The sequence below is a fragment of the Suncus etruscus genome, chromosome 11 (assembly GCF_024139225.1).
Source record: "Suncus etruscus isolate mSunEtr1 chromosome 11, mSunEtr1.pri.cur, whole genome shotgun sequence".
In the NCBI taxonomy this organism is placed as follows: Eukaryota; Metazoa; Chordata; class Mammalia; order Eulipotyphla; family Soricidae; genus Suncus; species Suncus etruscus.
In genome coordinates, this window is record NC_064858.1 from 77,159,322 (window position 1) to 77,183,927 (window position 24,606).

General features: G+C 38.9%; 1 protein-coding gene across 1 annotated transcript in view; it reads left to right on the top strand.

Moving 5' to 3' along the window:
- The window catches only part of SLC4A8 (solute carrier family 4 member 8), an 829,308-nt gene that overhangs the window by 87,691 nt on the left and 717,011 nt on the right, over positions 1–24,606 (top strand). The gene's annotated exons all lie outside the window — the stretch shown is intronic.

A 24,606-nucleotide genomic window follows, 5' to 3' on the forward strand; every position in this document is an offset into this window, starting at 1 on the left:
GACCAAAGGTGGTTGGTTCAAATCCCGGTGTCCCATATGGTCCCCTGTGCCTGCCAGGAGCTATTTCTGAGCAGACAGCCAGGAGTAACCCCTGAGCAATGCCGGGTGTGGGCCCCCCCACAAAAAAAAAAACCACAAAAATAACAAAACAACAATAAATCACCTTTGAACTCTCCCAAAAAGAAAAAAGAGCTTCCACAAGTAAAATCTACTATTATCACCAAACTTGACTTGTTTGAGTAAGTTGTGTCTTCTAGGTGTCTTTTTCTAGGTGTCTTACTCAAATTGTTACTCAACAGATTTTACTTTTGTCTACTCTTTGGGAGTGTGATGCTAATAAATCAAGTAACTCAAAACAAGACTTTGAAAAGAGACTTGAGAACCAGGGAGATGACTCAAAGGACTGGCGGTACATGCTTTGCATGTAGGAGCTTCCAGTTCCATTCCTGGAACCTCTTGGATGACCCATTACCCAGTAAAGAGAAGTAAAACCATCTCAATATTAAAATATGCTAAAAAGCAATATTAACAGTTGAAAATACCAATCTAAGTAGAACAGATTGGGAGCGAGGCCCACACTAGGTGATGCTTGGGGTTACTCCTAGTTCTACAATCAGGAATCACTCTTAGTGAGCTTGAGAGGCCATATAGGATGCTGGGAATCAACCCAGGTTGGCCACATGCAAGGAAAGCACTCTACCTACAATACTATTGCTCTGGCCCATCAGTCTTTGATTCTGAATATAAAGATTGTCCTTGAAACTTTATTAAATACCTAAAACTATTCGAGGCAATTAAGATATTGTGTTCTTTTCTCTTGTATTTTTTTACTTTGAAAATATTTTAATATTCACCATTTTTGTTGCCAGTGCTATTAACATATACATTGATTTAGTAATTAATGTTCTATTACAGAGTGCAGTATTTTTAGTTTATGTTTGAAATGAATGCTATTAGCTCGAGAGGAATAAATAAATAGCATGCCCCAATTCCAACTTTTCCCTTGTTATATAGCATATACTTATCTAAGTCCACTGCATTTCTTTAATAAATGTGTAATTGGGGGTGGAGGTGAAAACACTTCAGTAGGGCACAATGTTGCCTTGCACAAGGTCAACCCCAGTGAAACCCGGTTTGATTTCTGGCATCCCACATGGTTCCCCAAGCCTGCCAGGAACAATTTCTGAGCCAGAAGTAACCCATTTGTACTGCTAGATGTGACCCCCCAAAACCAAAAATAAATAAATAATGTGTAATTAGGGGCAGGAGCAGTAGTACAGTGTGTAGGGCATTTGCATTCCACCCAGCCAATCTGGGTTCTATCCCTGACATTCTATATGGTCCTCCAAACATGCCAGGAGTAACCTTTCAGTACCGGAGGGTGTGGCCCCCCAAAATGTGCAATTAAGTATCCACATTAGAATCTTTGTAAGTGCCCTTAAAAAGGGGGAGGCAGTCTAATTTGGGGAATTATTCTGGTTAAGTTTCTATTTTACTCCCAAGCTTTTTTCTTTACTCTTCACAACCATAGAAGCCATTTAAAAATCATTACAAATAAGTTGCATACAAATATTGATTGGTTGGTCATAAAGTTTAAGAGCAAGATGTTTAGATCCTCAAGTGTTCTCAGTGGTATAAGGTGTACTTTTTCTGTGTGACAGACACCCTGAAGTAGATTATCAGAACCACAGAAATAGACAATTAAAACAAGAATTTTAGCAGTAGGTTTTATTATTGTGTTATAATTCCTAAGTATATTTCCTGAGTTTATTTTGCATAGTTCTTATTTTAAATATCAAAGCAATAAATAAATTCATATACTTTTTAAAAATAGAAATAAAATTAATGATTTATAACCTTACTGGCTTGGTTTTATTATTCTTAATATTTCTGGGAAAGCTTTCCTTTAATGTGAAAAATTAAACAATTTGAACATGAGGATTTTTTTTCTTGGAGCTAGGTAAATTTTAAACTAGCTAGTAGATTTTAGAAAAAGCACATTGGAAAAGCTCAGAAAGGATTTTTAAAAGTAGGAGCTCAAAGACTTTGTGAAATTCATAGGACAGAAAGGTGGCTTGCTATCCTCCTACTTTAATTGTAGGTGTAGTTAGATGCTCCACTAAGACTCTTGAGTTCTAGACTATCAATCTCCTCAAAAAGAGGGTCTTCTTCATCTCCCTACCTTACTGATGACCTGGGCAGGCTCTTGATAAAGTGGTAAAAAAAAAAAAAAAACACATGCTAGCATGATGAAGTACCATCAACACATTGGAAGGAAAGTAGTAACATCAAAGTTTTGAACATGTTCTTAGTGAGTATATTGAACCTGGTAAATATTATTCTCATTTTCTAGGGACATCACTGAGGACTAGAGATAGAATATATGAGGTTTCTTATATTACACAAGTGACTGAGGAAGTTTTAAAAGTCTTGAATTCCCAAATTGCAAAATCTGTTTTGACTATCATTGCTGTAATATGACCTTCTCTCTACCTTTCCTAGGTTTGGAAAACACACATTTCTGATCATTCCAAATACCTGAAAAAGTGGCTTTATGCAAAATGGCAACAGATAAAGGGAAAAATGTATAAAATTTTGAGGCCCTATCCTAGGACTCATTGTGTTGAAAGTGGAGGTGTCCCAACCAAAAACACTTAAGCAGAATAAAGAATTTTACTGACTCAAATTAGTGAGAAGCATGGGAGCTAAATGTCCCAGGCTCTGCTTCAAGTGGGCTGAATATCATGTTACTAGAAGTCAGAGTCTAGCAGCAATCTCCTTTCTAAACTTCCTGCCAGGGGTGAGTCCTTTGAAGTGTCAGTTTTCATACAGCTAAGGCCCAAGTCCCATTGGAAAGATTAAGTTCACTTTTGCAATAAAAATCCAAAAGTTATGACTCTACAGTTCATGAATAGTTAGTAGATATAGAGAGTGTAGATAAATACACAGAGCGTAACAGAGCAAACATCCTGTTTATCTCCCTAGACAGAACAAGCATCATGTTTTTCTCCTTAGACAGAGCCCATTTGCTGTTTTTCTTCTAAACAGAAAATATACCTTCCTTCCATCCCTTCCACAGAGCACTTAATCTGTTTTCCTCCTTACCTGATTGGCTGAGACATATTATAAATATCACTTCCCCACCTAAAATAAAGGGTTGTTGGAGTTATTCCTCCAAAAGTGGCTTGTTTTTTTGTTTTTGGTTTTGTTTGTTTGGGTTTTTCTTTTTGGGGGGGGGTCACACTGGCAGTGCTCAGGGGCCACTCCTGGCTCTATGCTCAGAAACTGCTCCTGGCAGGCTCAGAGGACCATATGGGATGCCAATTTGAACCACCGACCTTCTGCATGCAAGGCAAACACCTACCTACATGCTATCTCTCCGGTCCCAAGTGACTTTTTTTTTTAAATCTGAAAGCTCTCTACTTGCTTGGGATCCAACTTTACCAGCCTCATTTACAACAGAAGATCTTGGTTCATGAAATGGAACAAGAAGAGGTTCATCAACAAATGATGCTAAGAAAACTGGGTAGGGTCCAGAGAGATAGATAGGGCATTTGCTTTGCACTCAGCCAACCCAGGTTTAATTTACCACCTTGAGTAAAACCTGAGTACAGAGAAATTCCTGAGCATTGCCAGGTCTGGCCTCCAAAAAAACATCAAAAGTAAAGTAATTTCTATAAAGTAAATTAAGTGATCACAACAATGTACATCTTTAAATGTTAAATAAAAGTATATTTTCTGTCTTTAACTTATTTTAAAAATAACCAAGGTATAGTAGGTAAGGGTGCTGATCCCTGGCATCAGAGATGGTTCACCAAACGCTACCAGGAGTGATTCTTAAACTCAGAGCCAGGAGTAAGCCCTGAGCACTGCTAGGTATGGGCCATAAGAAAAAAATTTTGTATATATGGATTTATACATATATATACATATACATACATATATATGTGTGTGTGTGTGTGTGTGGGTGCACACACAGTGTTTGAATTGAGTATCAAAGAACTTTGTTGACTCACTGGGTCACTGGTCTATCTCTCATCCAGCAGTAATGTTTACGGAGAGATGGATTGTGCTGATTGGCTCAAATACAGGTCACAGTATTTCATCTTTGGGTCTGAGTTACCAGTTCAAGTGGACTGAAACAAGGAGAACTGAATAAGTCTTCAAATGGGCAGAGGCCCTGAACTAGGAGAGAAGAAAGTAATGCTGGAAAGGCACAAGTAAATGTCTTTCATGAGCAGATTGTTATATTTTTGGTGTGCGTTTTGAACTCATACCTGGTGCTGCTCAAGAGCTATTCCTGGCTCAGTGTTCAGAGGCCCCAACTGACAATGCTGAAGGACAATGAAGAAATGAAGCTGAGGTGGCCAGCATGCACAACATACACTCCAGGCTGTTGAGCATCTCCCTGATCTGACGTTGCTGCCTGTCTGCAGTCCTATGGAGACCATCATAGCACAGTACCTAGGATATCGTCCTTTCAATTGGGATTCCACATGTAATGAGGAAAATAAAAGTGATACTCACCTTGGCAACAAAGTGAGCTAGGTCAAGTGACTGTCATATGTTGACTGTATTACTTTTGACATGTTACTTCTCTGGTCTCATATTCTTCATCTGTTCATGTGGATTTTGAACCCTAAATGGTTACTGTGAAGAATTCATAAAGAAAGTATTTGGTGTTTAATAAATATGGAACTCCAACAAACATTTGAGCACCTATGAGATACACTGCTCTTGGCCCTTGGTATAGAAACATAAATGACTTCATGAAGCTGGTAGTGGGGAGAAATGTTTGCAGTGTGGGATAAAAGTAAAGTGTCAAGAGACTGGAATCTGATCTCTCCTTAAGAGAAGGTGGATCAGAGACTCCTTGAGGAAGTGATATTAGAGCTAAATTCCAGAGAATAAATAAATCCATTTGTATCTTAGTCAAATGGAACAGCTTATGCCACAAATAGGATAAAACAGAAAGTTCAAAGAATTGAGAGAAAGTGAACAAGGCTATGTATCAGCATGTGAAGAATAAATTTGGGGATAGCTACTAATCTCATCAGGTTCTTTCTTATTTTATTAAAACATGGGGCTCAATGGCCCAGCATTTAAATTTGGAGAGGGGGTAGAAGGACCTTTTCAAGTAGTAACTGAGGGCCTGTGGGCCACTCCACGCAATACTTTGGCTCCTCAACTCAATGATACAGTCTAAGAATGTGGAACCATCTTCACCCTGTAGTACCAGGGACCACTAGGGCCATTGCAGTAGTAGTCAAGGCGATGTGCTATATACCTGCTGGTGCTCAGGGAACATACCAGGATTTGGAACATGCAGCAAAAGAATCCCTCAGCCCTGTACTAGTTCTCTAGTTCCCACCACTTATTTAAATCACTAACAACAATAGAAAAAAAAGCCAATGGCCAGAGAGATAGTTCAAAGGGCTGGAGTACATGTTTGGATGTGGAAGCCCCAGGTTTAATCCCTAGCAGTAAATTGTCTCTCAGTACTGCTGTTAGTGATTCTTCTAAACAACAAACCAGAAATAGCCCCCCAACAGTGGTAGGTATGTCCCTACAAAAACTTTAAACACTTTTTTATGAAACATTCTGTTTCTAAGTCGTCTATTATTCTAATTGCTTATTTTGAATTTCTACATATTATACTTGAATAGAAAGCAAAGCAAATATGTCCTAATAGTTCTTCTCGTACTTTTCACCCACCTTCCCTTTTGATGTTGCTTTGGAAAACACAGAACTTAACATAACTGAAATTCCATTCTTGCAAACCTGTTAAGACAATAATGAAATGAATGACTTAGCGAAGACTAATGATGACAAAGGCAAAAGAGAAAACTTCTTACTAAGTGAAACTTTAACTGTCTCAATAGTTAAACTGAAAGCAAGCAAGCAACATTAAAGAATAACCAGAATTCTTAAGTCCTGGAACTAAAAGAATTGGAGATAGAGATCACTTCCCTGAAATCTCAGGAAATGAACTTAATAAAGTGGCTGAAGTTCCCAACTGCTAGTTCAAAAACAAAATAAAAGTAATTAGTGAATCAAAAAGTGTTACTTCAATTTTTAAATGAAAAATTCGGGAAACAACAGAGAACTATATGGAAGCTAGAAAAATTACTATTCTTTAAAGTAAGTTTCTTTGTTTTTGTTTTTTAGTTTAGTTTAGTTTTGTTTTGGCCACACCCAGCGGCTGCTCAGGGGTTGCTCCTGGCTATCTGCTCAGAAATAGCTCCTGGCAGGCACGGGGGACCATATGGGACGCCGGGATTCGAACCAACCACCTTAGGTCCTGGATCGCCTGCTTGCAAGGCAAATGCCGCTGTGCTATCTCTCCAGCCCCAAAGTAAGTTTCTTACATCCAATAATCTTACAGTTTAAGCTGCTATCTTTTCTATCTTTAAAATGTATCTAATTAAAAAAATGTATCTGACATAATGTTGACCTCCTTGAAATTATTTTTTTATTCCCTAGCCCAAATAATAAAAAACATCCATTCCTTTTTTTTTTTAGGCTCAAGAAGCATTTTATTTTCATTGTTAAATTCACTAAAATAATCTACAGCTTTTGTATTGTTTTGACGGGTGTTATGGTGTGGTGGGGGATAATATAACAGGGAGAAAGCTGTTTTGCATGCTACTGACTTGGGTTCTATCCCTGCTCTATACAGATTAAACCCTGAGTGCAGGGTAAGTTCTGAGAACCTCTTGATGTGGACCCAAAGCATAATAACAATAATAGAAATAAATAGATGGTATAAATGTTTGGTGGTTTCCTTGAACTCTAACAACCCCCAATTGAATCTCACATCATATATTGACCCCTGAGCACTGCTAGAAGTGAAACCTGGTCACAATGTCACCAGAAATAAGCATTGAGCATCCCCACAAAAAAACCTTCTATTTATTACATAAAATATTAATTCCATATTTTTCATATCTACAATACATTTCTTTTAGGGTGGAATAAACACATTTTATTAAGATATAAAATATTTAAAATATAAAACATCCATTTCTTTTTTTTTTTTTTTTTTTTTTGGTTTTTCGGGCCACACCCGTTAGATGCTCAGGGGTTACTCCTGGCTATGCGCTCAGAAATTGCCCCTGGCTTGGGGGGACCATATGGGATGCCGGGGGATCGAACCGTGGTCCTTTCCTTGGCTAGCACTTGCAAGGCAGACACCTTACATGTAGTGCCACCTCGCCGGCCCCAAAACATCCATTTCTTACGTGTTTTTTTTTAATACTGGTCACGAATGTTTTACATGACTCCATTATATAGTTTTTTATGACTTGACTAGATAGGTATGACCTGTGTGGACATGCCCTTGGCCACACAATGAGTGGTCCATCAGCTTCCATGAATCCACAGACCAGGCATCTTAGGGTGCACACTGTTTATTAAGACCTTCTAATTCCAAAATGTCTTTCATTCTCTTCCTTTACTTCCAATTTTCACTATAAATAGTCCCATATGTCGGTGTTCAACCCCTTGTTCATTTTTGCTATTTGTTTCTGGCCCACATCCAGAGTATTCAGAGGCTGTTCCCAGGGTCATTCTTGAGAGTCACTCCCAGTGCTCAGAGGACCATGCAGTGCCAGGAAATGAAGCAAGGCCTCCTACACTAAGAACATGTGCTCAGTCCTTTAATTTATCCCTTGAGAATTTTTATACTCTTAGCTTGTGAACACTAAACCTCCTGCCTTTTCCACTCCTTTGCTATTTAGATTCACCTCAGTAAAAGCAGTTTACAGTTTCTCTTCCTAAATAAACAATGCTTTCTTTCTATATGGCTGCTTGTGGGTTCCCAAAACATTTCTAAGCAGGTACAGTTGGAAACAGCATAAGTGGGAAGTAAAGCATACTGAAACCAGAAGGTCAACAACTACTATGCAGCTGGGAGTGAGGGCAGAGAGAAAGGATTCAAGATGGGAGAATATGGAGCTATGGTCAAAAAATGATTGAGAAATGCTGTTTATGAACTGTATTTCCCAAGGACCAGCTAGAGTGATGTCCTTGCATCCCTCTGAAAATCCCTACCCTCACTAATTCCCAGTTGTGGTATTTTTCCCTCAGCTCATATATCTTTTCTTTTTTTTTTTTTTTTTGGGGGGGGTTTTTGGGCCACACCCGGTGATGCTCAGGGGTTACTCCTGGCTATGCGCTCAGAAGTCGCTCCTGGCTTGGGGGACCATATGGGACGCCGGGGGATCGAACCGCGGTCCGTCCGAGGCTAGCGCAGGCAAGGCAGGCACCTTACCATTAGCGCCACCGCCCGGCCCCACATCATATATCTTTTCTAAGCATGCCAAATACACTTCTGCATCACAGGGGCTCAAAAAGTATTTGCTATATAACTTTATTACAAATCCTGCCTCTTTCTCTGTATACCTTTCAGGTTGACCCTTCTGTTTCTCACAGTCAAGATCTTAGAGTGAGGGCTAGTCCTAACATGTACAGTTGTGTAGATGGCCCAAGTAGATTGACAAACTACTTGTAGGAAGTTGCCAGCCATCACATTATCAAGGATAGGACATGAAAGTAACTTTCAGTGAGGGAGAGATCCTACACATAGGTACATGGGTAGAAAATTCTGGTCCTTTTGCAACAGATTTAACTTTATTTACCTTCCTTCAGCCAATTCACCTACTTATTCCATATGACATAAACTGAAACTCACAGACTTTTCTGAGTTACAAAGAAGATACAAAAATTATTCACCAAAGTATGATACAAAGAAGTATTCACCAAAATGCAAGCTATAGTCTCCATGAACAGTGATTCAAAATGATTTTCATGCCTCCGGCTTTCAAAATGATCAAACACTTCAAAATTATTTTCCTGCCACATGCTTTTACCATCTATGCTCATAATATCCAGAGCTGTTTCACTTAGTTATTCCACAACTCAGTATTATACAATTATCTATCTACTCAGTACAAGATTGGATTTAAGACCAGGAATGCAGGGCCGGGTGGTGGCGCTGGAGGTAAGGTGCCTGCCTTGCCTGCGCTAGCCTAGGACGGACCGCGGTTCGATCCCCCGGCGTCCCATATGGTCCCCCAAGAAGCCAGGAGCAACCTCTGAGCGCATAGCCAGGAGTAACCCCTGAGCGTCACAGGGTGTGGCCCAAAAACCAAAAAAAAAAAAAAAAAAAAAAAAAAAAGACCAGGAATGCAGATCAGCAATAGAGCATATGTTTTGCTGTGTGTGAAGCTCTGGGTTTCATTTGGTTCCCTGTAACTTGCTAGCTTGTCAAGGCAAAGTTTCTACCCATGGGCACCACTGGGTGTGGCCCCCTAACATCACAGCAGCAGCAGCAGCAGCAGCAGCAGCAACAACAACAACAACAAAATACCACAAAAGTTTCATTTAAACCGGTGGTTCCCAACTGCTGGTTGTTTCTAAAAATGCTTGAAGGACAGTTTAAACTTTTCATCTTCACACTTAGGGACACCTGGAAACTGACTACTCAATACTTTCCTTATCTTTGTGACCCAGTAGAGAAAGTATGAGGGCTGAAATGAGAAGACTGGAGTCCAAATTTCATCATTATAACTTCTTAATGTATTCACTTGTAAGGAGAGTAAATCTTCTATGAGCCTGTGAGGATAAAATGAGATTAATAAAAAAAAATACATGACTGAACTTCGCTGGATCTCAGATGCCAGCACCCTTCTGCCTCTCTACTCTGCTGTCCTGCATTTTCGGCCTGATTTCACCCTTGGTGCGGCTCATCAGCCAGCCTGCCTTCCTGTGAACTTTCCGGGGAGTCTGCCTTCCCGTGAGCCTTCCGTGGAGGTGAGTCGACAGGCCCAGAAAGGGAGGAGTCACCGAACTTCGCTGGATCTCAGATGCCAGCACCCTTCTGCCTCTCTACTCTGCTGTCCTGCATTTTTGGCCTGATTTTATCCTGGGTGCGGCCCATCTGCCAGCCTGCCTTCCTGTGAGCCTTCCGTGGAGGTGAGTCAACACGCCCAGAAAGGGAGAAGCCAGAGGAGCACGGTTGCTCCGCTCCCCTTCGCGACGGTGCACAGCATTTAGCCAATGAATACAATCACAACACGTAGAAAAACACGCAGTACTAGTGTGACAATGGGGAAACAACATGGGCCAGTGCCAGACATAGAGAATGAAGATGGCAACTCTGATGACTTGAACATGATCAACCACCTAGTCAGTCTCTCAGATAAGGAGTTTAGAGTTGCAATATGGAACATGTTCAAAGAACTCAAACAAAGAATAGAAGAGAAAACTAAAAAGAATCAGGAGAATATGAAGATAGAAATGAGAAAACTCCAAATGGAAATTTCAGATCAAATAACAGGTCTGAGAAACTCAGTAGATGAATTGAAGAAAAACATGTTTGAGATTTCCCACAGGTTAACAGCAGCTGAGGATAGAATCAGTACACTGGAAGATGAGATACATAACAATTACATACAGCAGAAGAAATTGGAAAAAAGCCTCAAAGCAAATGATCAAACAATGGAAAAATTACTCAAAGAATGGGAACAGATGAAAATAGAAGTCTATGATAAGCTCAACAGAAACAACTTAAGAATCATTGGAGTCCCAGAGACTCAGGAAGAAAATCTCCGGGAAGAATCAACAGTCAAGAACATCATTAAAGAGACACTACCAGAGATAATGAATACATGTGATCAAATCCTGCATGCCCGAAGAGTGCCAACTAAAAGAGACCCCAGAAAAAACACCCCAAGACACATCCTAGTCACAATGACGAATCCCATAGATAGAGACAGAATTCTGAAAGCAGCAAGATCGAAAAGAGAAATTACATTTAAGGGAACATCCTTGAGATTTACTGCAGACCTGTCACCAGAAACACTCAAGGCCAGAAGGCAGTGGTGGGGCATAGTGACAAAACTCAATGAAATAAATGCTTCGCCTAGAATACTGCACCCAGCAAACTCACTTTTAGGTTTGAAGGAACAATACATAGTTTCACAGACAAACAACAGCTCAAAAACTTCACAGACTCAAAACCATTCTTAAAAGAAAAACTGAATGGCATACTTTAAGACAAGGCTTACCAACAGACACACCAAACTTTAATATAAAGATGGCACTAACTCCCAGGACAATTCTTTCTCTCAATGTCAATGGACTAAATGCACCAGTTAAGAGACACAGAGTGGCTAAATGGATCAAAAAACTCAATCCAACCTTCTGCTGCCTACAAGAAACGCACCTGAATAGTCAGAACAAACATAGACTCAAAATAAAAGGCTGGAGGAAAATCATCCAAGCAAACAACACCCAAAAAAAAGCAGGAGTGGCCATATTAATATCAGATGATGCAAACTTTATACTTAGGAAAGTAGTAAGGGACAAAGATGGACATTTTGTATTAATCAAGGGATATGTACAGCAGGAAGAAATCACCCTCCTAAACATATATGCACCGAATGAGGGGCCAGCAAAATATTTAATACAACTGTTGACAAATCTGAAAAATAATATCAATAACAACACAATAATTGTGGGAGACCTCAACACGGCATTGTCAACACTAGACAGGTCAACCAGACTGAAACCCAACAAGAATATACTAGACCTGAGGAGAGAAATGGAAGTAAGAGGCCTAGTAGATATATACAGGACACTCCATCCCCAGAAGCCTGGATACACATTTTTTTCTAATGTACATGGGACATTCTCTAGGATAGACTACATGTTAGCACACAAAACATATCTCCATAATATCAAGAGGATAGAAATTTTGCAGGCTGCCTTTGCTGACCACAAAGCCCTGAAATTATATATAAACTACAAAGGGACACAGAAGAAAAATTTTAACACCTGGAAGTTAAATAGCCTCATACTGAATAATCAGTGGGTCCGAGATGAAATCAAAGAGGAAATCAAAACCTTCCTGAAAACAAATGACAATGGAGACACAATTTATCAGAACCTATGGGACACAGCAAAAGCAGTACTGAGAGGAAAATTTATAGCTTTGCAAGCACACATCAGGAAAGAAGAAGGGGCATACCTGAATAGCTTAATGACGCAGCTCATAGAATTAGAAAGTGCTCAACAAAAGGATCCAAAAATAGGGAGGCAGAAGGAAATAACAAAGCTGAGAGCAGAAATCAATGAAGTGGAAACCAGAAAAACCATCCAAAAGATCAACGAAAGCAGAAGTTGGTTCTTTGAAAAAATAAACAAGATTGATAGACCACTGGCAAAACTAACAAAGAAAGAAAGAGAGAGAAACTTGATAACTCGTATTAGGAATGAAAAAGGAGAGATCACTACTGATATGGTAGAGATTCAAAGGGTAATCAGAAACTACTTTGAGAAACTCTATGCCACTAAAAATGAAAACCTGGAAGAAATGGATAAATTTTTGGAATCTTATAATCTTCCACGATTGAATGAAGAGGATGTAGCATATCTAAACACACCCATTACTATTGAGGAAATTAAGAAAGTAATCAAATGTCTGCCCAAAAACAAAAGCCCAGGCCCAGATGGATTTACTAATGAATTCTTTCAAACCTTTCAAGAGGAACTACTACCAATCCTGGCAAGACTCTTTCATGAAATTGAAAAAACAGGAAAACTTCCAAATAGCTTTTATGAAGCCAACATTACCTTGATACCTAAACCAGACAGAGATGCTACGAAAAAAGAAAATTACAGACCAATATCGCTGATGAATGCAGATGCAAAGATCTTCAACAAAATCCTGGCAAATAGGATTCAATGCCTCATTAAGAAGATCATCCACTACGATCAAGTAGGTTTCATTCCAGGAATGCAAGGATGGTTTAACATCCGTAAATCTATCAACATAATACACAACATCAACAGCAAGAAAAATAAAAATCACATGATCATATCAATCGACGCAGAGAAAGCATTTGACAAGGTCCAACACCCATTCTTGATCAAAACTCTCAGCAAGATGGGAATGGAGGGAACCTTTCTCAATATAGTTAAGGCCATCTACCACAAGCCAGAGGCAAATATTGTCCTCAATGGAGAAAAACTGAAAGCCTTTCCTCTAAATTCTGGCACAAGACAAGGCTGTCCTCTCTCACCACTCCTATTCAACATAGCACTGGAAGTACTCGCTATAGCGATTAGGCAAGAAAAGGATATCAAGGGAATCCAGATAGGAAAGGAAGAAGTCAAGCTCTCACTGTTTGCAGATGACATGATACTCTACTTAGAAAACCCCAAAGACTCTATCAAAAAGCTTCTAGAAACAATAGACTCATATAGCAAGGTGGCAGGCTACAAAATTAACACACAAAAATCAATGGCCTTCCTATACACCAATAGTAATAAGGAAGAAATGGACATTAAGAAAACAACTCCATTCACTATAGTGTCACACAAACTCAAATATCTTGGAATCAACTTGACTAAAAATGTGAAGGACCTATACAAGGAAAACTATAAAACTCTGCTCCAAGAAATAAGAGAGGACACGCGGAAATGGAAGCATATACCCTGCTCATGGATTGGCAGGATTAACATCATTAAAATGGCAATACTCCCCAAAGCACTGTACAGATTTAATGCGATCCCCCTAAAGATACCCATGACATTCTTCAAAGAAGTGGACCAGGCACTTTTGAAATTTATTTGGAACAATAAACACCCTCGAATAGCTAAAGCAATCATTGGGAAAAAGAATATGGGAGGAATTACTTTCCCCAATTTTAAACTTTACTACAAAGCAATAGTTATCAAAACAGCATGGTATTGGAATAAAGACAGGCCCTCAGATCAGTGGAATAAGCTTGAATACTCAGAGAATGTTCCCCAGACATACAATCATCTAATTTTTGATAAAGGAGCAAAAAATCCTAAATGGAACAAAGAAAGCCTCTTCAACAAGTGGTGTTGGCAAAACTGGGTAGCCACTTGCAAAAAATTGAACTTAGACCCCCAGCTAACATCATGTACGAAGGTAAAATCCAAATGGATTAAAGACCTCGATATCAGCCCCAAAACCATAAGATATATAGAACAATACGTAGGTAAAACACTCCAGGACATTGAGGCTAAAGGCATCTTCAAGGAAGAAACTGCACTCTCCAAGCAAGTGAAAGCAGAAATTAACAGATGGGAATATATTAAGCTGAGAAGCTTCTGCACCTCAAAGGAAATAGTGCCCAAGATACAGGAGCCACCCACTGAGTGGGAGAAACTATTCACCCAATACCCATCAGATAAGGGGCTAATCTCCAAAATATATAAGGCACTGACAGAACTTTACAAGAAAAAAACATCTAATCCCATCAAAAAATGGGGAGAAGAAATGAACAGACACTTTGACAAAGAAGAAATACAGATGGCCAAAAGACACATGAAAAAGTGCTCCACATCACTAATCATCAGGGAGATGCAAATCAAAACAACGATGAGATACCACCTCACACCCCAGAGAATGGCACACATCACAAAGAATGAGAATAAACAGTGTTGGCGGGGATGTGGGGAGAAAGGAACTCTTATCCACTGCTGGTGGGAATGCCGTCTAGTTCAACCTTTATGGAAAGCGATATGGAGATTCCTCCAAAAACTGGAAATCGAGCTCCCATACGATCCAGCTATACCACTCCTAGGAATATACCCTAGGAACACAAAAATACAATACAAAAACCCCTTCCTTACACCTATATTCATTGCAGCACTATTTACCATAGCAAGACTCTGGAAACAACCAAGATGCCCTTCAACAGACGAATGGCTAAAGAAACTGTGGTACATATACACAATGGAATATTATGCAGCTGTCAGGAGAGATGAAGTCATGAAATTTTCCTATACATGGATGTACACGGAATCTATTATGCTGAGTGAAATAAGTCAGAGAGAGAGAGAAAAACGCAGAATGGTCTCACACATTTATGGGTTTTAAGAAAAATGAAAGACATTCTTGCAATAATAACTTTCAGACACAAAAGAGAAAAGAGCTGGAAGTTCCAGCTCACCTCAGGAAGCTCATCACAAAGAGTGATGAGTTTAGTTGGATAAATAACTACATTTTGAACTGTCCTAATAATGAGAATGTATGAGGGAAATTGAGAACCTGTTTAGAGTACAGGCGGGGGTCGGGTGGGGAGGAGGGAGACTTGGGACATTGGTGATGGGAATGTTGCACTGGTGATGGGTGGTGTTAAAAAAATTTACATATATTTAAAGAGGAGGAGGAGTTACAATATATTAAAATTTAAATTTGAAAAAAAAAAGAAAATAAAATAAAAAAAAAAAGAAAGAAAGAAAAAAAATACATGGTGAACTATAAAACCTTTATGATGAGCACAGTAAAGCTACTTCACAGACCCTCAATCTGCTGAAGGCTTCTGGAGGATTTGTGACAGAAACAAAACAAAAAAAGTTTTTTTAAACATAAAGGATATTTACTCTATAAATGTTGCCCTGGAATTCCAAAGACCTGAAACATTGCACTATAAAGTTTTCTGAAGATTCAGTGTACATTTATATTATATTAATTATATTATCCCTCTTCCTTCCCTTTGTTGTGCTACAATGACACACTCAGCTGTTTAGTTGCAGATTGCTAAACATTGCACACTTTAGTTGAAACTCTGGTACACTTAGTTGTGATTTGCCAAAGCTGTAAACTTTGTTTTTGTACCAAAGATCATAAAGGGCAATGTTACGAGGCATAAGAGGTCATGCTAGAGAGTAAAATGATGACTGCATGCCAGCTAGGCAGGTATTCTCTCTGGGTCCTTAGTCTGGTACTCTAGTCAAATCAAGTGAATCTCTAGTGGATTCAAGACCTTTGACTTTGTTGTGTAAAAACCAGATGGGAGTCTGTCATGTCCAACATGCACTCTATAAGATCTCAGCATAGCAAGGACACCAGGTCTCTTTGTTCAATGTTCCTCTGATCCTTGGAAACACAACTCAAGGCATGCAAGATCGCTTTCTCCCATGGTATTCTTGTCATTGTTTTCCTAGGAATTATGCCTGGCATCCTCCCTTTCTCAGGCTCTAGTCAACCTTCCACTCTGTCTAATATTGTTTTCACCAAAGGGATTCCTTTGGACTGGCAATGTGCTTTCACATGCCTCAACTCAAGAGTTAGTGGATAAGGTCAGTCAGGGCTAAGAGGGACTGTTGCCAACACCAAGGACCCCAACTCAGTTTTGTTTTATTTTATGTTATATGATACAGAGTAAGGGCTGAGGATGCTTGGCTAGTATTCTTGGGGTTGACAGTACTTACCCAAGACCACATTCAGTGGGGGTAGAAGTGACTCCAGGGCTGTATTCTGTAATGCTTGAGGGACCATATGTAGTTCTGGGGATAAAATCAGGGTCAGCTGCATGCATGTGCGTTATCCCTTGTACTATCATTTCAGATTTTCAGTACATTTTTAAAGAAATTTTCCATAAAAAGTAATTTGGAAAAGCTCCTATTTCTGTACCTAACAATGAATAATTGTGCAACTTCATGAAATATATTTGATTTGATTGATTTAAATAACATCTCTTTGTGGTGAGAGACATAATTTCCTAAATAATAATTTAATTTATTAATAATAATAATTTCCTAAATCCCTCTGATCTTGTCTCCCATAGCAAGTATTAGGATTGTCAAAAAAGCAGTAGACATTCTTAATTCTACCTCACTTATCAGGTTATAGGAACATACTATTAATTCTGTTCCCAGAGGAAGATTTTTATTTTATTTTATTTTAAAGTTATTTTCCACCAAATCTTAGGAATAAAAAAATATAAAAGTTTTATTTTGAAAAGAGGTTAAGCCTGAATTGCTAAAATAAATATTGCTTCCCATCTGCCCAATTTTAATAGCGGCAACAGTGGATACAGTGAGTAGATTGTTAAGCTATCAGCCAACATTTTTGCTACTGTGTTTTCATTTTATTCTCTTAATACTTTAGGCAGAAACCCTTCTAGGATCCTGCGTAGAATTTTATAAAGTGATGCTTGTCTTATGCTCATATAATACTTAGATGATAATATGTCTAAAAGTGTAATATTTGGGTAAAAATGTGCCCTCTAGAGCCAATTTTTTTTTTTAATTTTGGGTCACACCCGGCAGCACTCAGGAGTTACTCCTGGCTCTATGCTCAGAAATTGCTCTTGGCAGGCTGAAGGGACCATATGAAATGCCGGGATTCGAACCACCGACCTTCTGCATGCAAGGTAAATGCCTTACCTCCATGCTATTTCTCCGGTCCCAGAGCCAATTATTTTTAATATTTTATTTTTTATTGAATGAGCATGAGATACACAGTTACAATGTTGTTAATGGTTGCTTTTCAGTCATACACTGTTCTAACAGCCATCTCTTCAGGAATGTACGCTTCCCACTGCAATGTCCCTAGTTTTCTTCTGGTTCACCCCACCTATCTTGATAACAGACACTATTATTATTCCATTTAAATTTCGGGGGTATTTGATCTATTTCTTTGAAGAATGTTATGGGTCTTCTTAAATAAACTGCACTGAATCTGTACAATGCTTTGGGAAGTAATGCCATTTTAATGGTGTTAATCCTCCCAATCTATGAGCAAGCTACATGTCTCCATTTCCTCATGTCCTTGTTTATGTCTTTTTTTTTTTTTTTTTTTTTTTTTTTTTTTGGTTTTTGGGCCACACCCGTTTGATGCTCAGGGGTTACTCCTGGCTATGTGCTCAGAAATCGCCCCTGGCTTGGGGGGACCATGTGGGACGCCGGGGGATCGAACCGCGGTCCTGATCCTTGGCTAGCGCTTGCAAGGCAGACACCTTACCTCCAGCGCCACCTACCCGGCCCCACTTGTTTATGTCTTGAAGTAATGTTTTGTAATTTTCTTTGTATAGGTCTTTCTTTATTTCACTGTAACCTGTTTAGTTACACTGATTCCAAGGTACTTGATTTTCTGAGGCACAAGTGTGAATTAAATTGTGTTTTAATATCTCTTTTTCTCTTTCATTATTCATATATAGTAAAGCCATGGAATTTTGCATATTAATTTTGTAGACTGCCACTTTACATCCATTGTCTATAGAAGGTTTTATTATGTAGAGTCTTTATGATTTTATAAACATAGATCATGTCACCTGCAAATAGTAAGGGCTTGACTTCTTTCTTTACATCTGGATGCCCTTGACATCTTTTTCTTGACTAATTACAATAGCAAGTATTACCAGTATTATAATAAATAGAAGTGACAAGAGTGGGCAAATTTTAGAGAAAAGGCTTTTAGTTTTCCTCCATTGAGTATAATGTTTGCTGTGTGCTTGTAGTAAGTAGCTTGACCGGGCCCGGAGAGATAGCACAGCGGTGTTTGCCTTGCAAGCAGCTGATCCAGGACCTAAGGTGGTTGGTTCGAATCCCGGTGTCCCATATGGTCCCCGTGCCTGCCAGGAGCTATTTCTGAGCAGACAGCCAGGAGTAACCCCTGAGCACCGCTGGGTGTGTCCCAAAAACCAAAAAAAAAAAAAAAAAGTAGCTTTGACCATATTAAGGAAAGTTCCTTTAATTCTAATTTTGTTGAGAGTTTCTGAAAAAAAAAATCATGAATAGGTACTGGATCTTGTCAAATGTTTTTTCTGCATCTATTGATATGATAATATATTTTTATTTTATTGGTATGCTATATTATTTTGATTGACTTTCATATATTAAATTATCTATGCATATTGAGGATTAATCCTACTTGATCATGGTGCATGATCTTTTGATGAAATGTTGGATTCTATTTGCTAGTATTTGTTAAGGATTTGTTCATCAAGGACATTGGCTTGTAATTCTCTTTTTTGGTGGTATCTCTGCTTTTGGTATCAGGGTGATGTTTGCTTCATAGAAACTACAAGTGCTTCTATTTCTTCAATTTCCTGAAAGAGCCTGTTTAAGGCTTGGCAGTAGGTTCTCTTTATTATTTATTTTGGTTTTGGGGCTACACCTGGTGGAATTCAGAGGTTATTCCTGGCTCTGTGTTCAGGAATTACTTCAGGAAGGCTTGGGGAACTATATGGGATGTTTGAGATTGAATCTGGGGAACAAACCCAGGTTGACTATGTGCAAAAAAAATAATACCCTGTCCACTGTGCTATCATTCCAGCCCATCTTAGTGATTATTATTCTGCTGTTGCCTGGAAGTTTTCTGGACCTCATCTACAAGCTCACTGATTCTGTCCCTAGCAGCTGTTAGAGATGTTAGAATCTTGCAGTGAGTTTTTTGTTTCACCTACCAAGTTTTTCAGTTCTGACATTTCTATTCTCATATCCTTTTGTGCTTTATTGGCTATTCATTCCAGGATTTCTTTGAACTCTTAAACATCCTGAAGTTCTTTTCAGAGTGATTATGTTGTGATTGTTACTGATTGAGATTTCAGGCTCACAGTTTTTTCCAATTACCCATGGTGGTGTTCTGTGTTGTTCCTTTTGTAGGCTGGGAGTGCATCTTTTATATGTCATTCTTGGTGGTCTCTTCACTGACAGGGAGATCTCTAAAAGAGTTTTCTTGAAAGTGAGAGATTATCTTTCAGTTGTGTTAGAGGTTGCAGCTTCAAAACCTCTGTGCTGGCTTCTGACCTCAGAGTGGATCTGGAGCCAGCAAGGGATATGCTCTTCCATGGGTAAGGGTAAATGGGGTGTGACTTGGTTATGCACCTAGAAACCCTCTCTTTATAATGTTATATAAGATTTTTTGAGAATTTAATTGGGTCCCTTCCTTGAAAAAATGTTTCTAAAATAAGCATATTATTTCAAGAGGAAAACACTCAACCTAAGCATGTGTTCCTCCAAACTATCACACATAAAATTTTAAAGTCTTAAGTCCTATTCTGAAATCATAGCCTCCTAGCTTTATACTTCTCCCATGAAATATGTAATCTAATGGAGGGAACATTAATGCCCTCAACCTAATTTAGTCTGGTTCAGGCAACTAACTGTCACTCAGTAAATTGCAGACTAAATTAGTCTATCATCACTTCCTATTCATGTCCTTTACTGCTGCTAGACAAATCTGCCAATTTTTAAGATGAGGTCTCCCTTACCACATACCTGCTTATTCTGTATTTTTTAAATCCATTTTTACCACTATCACTAAAACCAAAAACCAGGACATTATTCCAGTTTTATTCCTCTTACATTCCACAACCATCCAGATACTATGCCCTCTTTTATTCCTCCATAGTTTCTGCATATGTCACTCCTACCTTGAATTAATTGATTTCAACTCTCTTCTAGAATGTCTCCTGTGTTGCTTCTAGAAATTAACTAAAAACTTACATCCTTCCTGAAATCCTTTAATGGCTTCTTAGAGAATACAGATTAAAGTAAAAATCTTGGGTCAAGAAACTATCTCAAAGTACTAGACTGCAAGAGGCCTCATTTTCAATCCCTGGATTCATGTAGCTCCCAAGAACTGACAGATGTGGCCCTGGTAGTACCTCCCTACCCTGGATCCAAGTAGCACTGCTTTTCTGAGACCAAAAATTGAATCATTCATTCTTTACAGCTATCCATGTGTCTCTGAGAGTGTCCTCTAGAATCCTGGCCACTGCTTGGGGATCTTTATCCTGTCCAGCACCATAAAGTGTTAATGGTGATGATGATAATGATGATTCCAAAACCTCTAGTTTAAAATATAAGGCTCTGTGTCCTGGCCCTACTGGTCCTTCTCCTTATAAGCCCCTTCTAGTTCTAGTTCCATACTTTGTGCCATTGTGCCACTGGGGCCTTTGTCTATGTTCTCCATAAAATGTGCCCTGTGCCTGGAATATCCTTTCCTCTATTCAGCTAAAATCAGATCTCAGAGTATCCCACAAAACACTTTCTCCAAAAGATCTGGAGTCAGACATGCTACCATTGTGCCACAAGATTCCTTAAAAGATATTTTATTCTCCAGTTTAATTGTTGGATCCTTTTCCCATAACCTAAAGGCCCATGCCTTCTGCTTTTCAACTTACTCTCTCCTTACTCAACAGTCCCTCAAAATTTGATGCTAAGGGCCCGGAGAGATAGCACAGCGGCGTTTGCCTTGCAAGCAGCCGATCCAGGACCAAAGGTGGTTGGTTCGAATCCCGGTGTCCCATATGGTTCCCTGAGCCTGCCAGGAGCTATTTCTGAGCAGACAGCCAGGAGTAACTCCTGAGCACCGCCGGGTGTGACCCCCCCAAAAAAAAATTGATGCTAAGCTTCTTGAAGACACAGCATTAACTCAATTTTTACATCCAGTGCCTAATTAAACTGTTTCAAATAGAACACATGATCTCAGCTATTTGCTTTTTCTGTTGTTTTTCTTAGGAGAAAATACAAACCTTTCTCCAGTAAGACTTTCTTTTTTTTTTTTTTTTTTTTTTGTTTGTTTGTTTGTTTTTGGGCCACACCCGGTAATGCTCAGGGGCTACTCCTGGCTATGTGCTCAGAAGATCCTCCTGGCTTGGGGGACCATATGGGACACCGGGGGATCGAACCGCGGTCCGTCCAAGGCTAGCGCAGGCAAGGCAGGCACCTTACCTTTAGCGCCACCACCTGGCCCCCCAGTAAGACTTTCATAGCTGCTCTGAAATCTTGTCATTTACCTTAGCTGACACAAAGAGCACATTTTTTAAAAAAAATATCTTTATTTAAGCACCATGATTACAAACATGCTTGTAGTTGGGCTTTAGTTATAAAAAAGAATATCCCTCTACCAGTGCAACATTCCATCACCAATGCCCCTCCCCTCCCCGATTCCATCCTCCTTCACCCATGCCTATATTCAAGACAAGCATTCTATTTCTCTCATACACTACCATTTTCGCGATAGTTGTCAGTGTAGTTATTTCTCTAACTGGACTCACCACTCTTTGTGGCAAACTTCATATTGTGGGCTGGACCTTCCAGCCTTCACCTCTATTGTCTGTGTCTTATTGCAAGAATGTCTTTTATTTTTCTTAAAGCCCATAGATGAGTGAGACTATTCTGTCTATCTCTCTCCCTCTGACTTATTTCACTCACCATACTAGTTTCCATGTCCATCCATGTATAGAAAAATTTCATAACTTCATTTTTTCTGATGGCTGCATAGCAATGGGCAAATTTCTCCATCTCCTCTCAGCGGGTGACAATAAAACTTACTTCATACATCTACAGTATATTGCCATTGAGTTGGATTGGAAATATAAGAATTCCACAGATCCCCTGCCTGGATATAGGGATAAGTCTCCAATTCCCTTCCGTATTCTAATATCTTAAAACCTATCATACCTTCCTCTTGTAAAACAAAAGAATACAACCCCTCCCAAAATTTAGCACTATTTTCCTCTCATATTACAAAATACTTTTTACTCATTTTATGCCAAATCTCTATAAAATGTCAAACCAGAGCCAGGTAGATGGCTCAAAGGACTAGAGCACATGATTTGCACATGGAGCCCCAATTTCAATCCCCTGAAGCACATGGGCCCCAAAGCATCACAGGGTATAGCTCTCAAAATTTACTAAATAAATACAATGTCAAATTTACCTGAGGTAAGATTGAACCACCATGATCTAGCATATCTCAATAAATCCATCATTATAGAGAAAATTAAAATTATAATTAAAAGTCTTCTCTAGAATAAAAGCCCAGGCCCTGATGGATTCTTTCAAATATTCCAAGAGGAATATTTCAACGAATTCTTTCAAATATTTCAAGAGGATTGATTGCCTATACTTTCCAGGCTTTTCCAGGAAATTGAAGAAACAGAAACACTCTAAATAGTTTTTACATTGCTAACATCATCCTGATACCAAAACCAGACAGAGATGCCACCAAAATAGAAAACTACAGACCAATATCCCTGATGAACATGGATGCAAAGATCCTTAACAAAATCCTAACAAATAGAATCCAATGACTCATCAAGAAAGTCATACACAATGATCAAATAGGATTCATTCCAGAGATGCAAGGATGGTTCAACATATGTAAGTCAATCAACATAATAAACCATATCAACAAAGAAAAATTAAAAACAGTAAGATCGTATCAATTGATGCAAAGAAAGCATTTGATAATGTCCATCACCCATTTATAATAAAAATTCTCAACAAGACAGGAATGGAAAGAACTTTTCTTAGTATACTATAGACCATTTATCACAAGCCCACGGAAAATATACTCAATGGGAAAAAACTGAAAGCCTTTTTCCTAAGATCTGTCACAAGGCCAGGCTGCTCCCTCTCTCCACTCCTATTCAATATGGTATTGGAAGTACTTGCAATAGCACTTAGGCAAGAACAATATATCAAGGGCATCCAGATAGGAAATGAAGAAGTCAAGCTCTACTATTTGTAGATGACATGATACTATACTTAGAAAATCCTAAAGACTCTACCAAAAAGTTCTTAGACAATAGATTTGTGTAGCAAAATGGCAGTCTACAAATTTAACATGCAAAAGTCAATAGCCTTCTTATACACTAATAATGATAGAGAAGAAATGGACATTTAAAAAAGCAATCCCATCACAATAACACCACAGAAATTCAAATACCTTGGAGTCAACTTAACTAAAGAAATGAAGGACCTATACAAAGAAAGCTATAAAACATTGCTTCAAGAAATAAAAGAGAAACAAGGAAATGGGGACACATGCCCTGTTCATGGATTAGGAGGATTAGCAGCATTAAAATGGCAATACTCCTCAAAAGATTGTACAGATTTAATGCACTCCCTCTAAAGATAGACATGACATTCTTTAAATAAGTGGATCAAACACTCCTGAAATTCATTTGGAAAAGTAAACACCAAAGAATAGCTAAAAAAAAAAAAAAAAAAAAAACCCTAAGGGGGATATACCCAAAGAACACAACAATACAATACAAAAATCCCTTCTTCACACCTGTATTCATTGCAGTGCTATTTACAATAGCCAGACTCTGGAAACAACCAAGATGCCTTTCAACAGATGAGTGGCTAAAGAAACTGTGGTACATATACACAACGGAATACTATGCAGCCGTCAGGAGAGATGAAGTCATGAAATTTTCCTATACATGGATGTACATGGAATCTATTATGCTGAGTGAAATAAGTCAGAGGGAGAGAGATAGATGCAGAATAGTTTCACTCATCTATGGGTTTTAAGAAAAATGAAAGGCAGTTTTGCAATAATTCTCAGATACAAGAGAGATGAGGGTTGGAAGGTGCAGATCACTTCATGAAGCTCACCACATGCAGGGGTCTCAAACTCAATTTACTTGGGGGCCGCAGGAGGCAAAGTAGGGGTGATTCTTGAGTGCAAAGTCAGTAGTAAGCCTTGAACGTTGAGGAGTGTGACCCAAATAACTAAAACAAAACAAAACAAAAAAAGATTCCTCTAGGGCAGGGCCACAAAATGTTGTACGGAGGACCGGAAACGGTCCACAGGCTGCGAGTTTGAGACCCCTGAAGAGTGATGAGTGTAGTTAGAGAAATAACTACACTGCTAACTATCTTAACAATGTGAATGAGTGAGGGAAGTAGAAAGCCTGTCTCGAGTATAGGTGTGGATGGGATGGGGAGGAGGGAGATCTGGAAAATTGGTGGTGGGAATCTTGCACTGGTGAAGGGGGGTGTTCTTTACATGACTGTAAATCATACAACTACAATCAT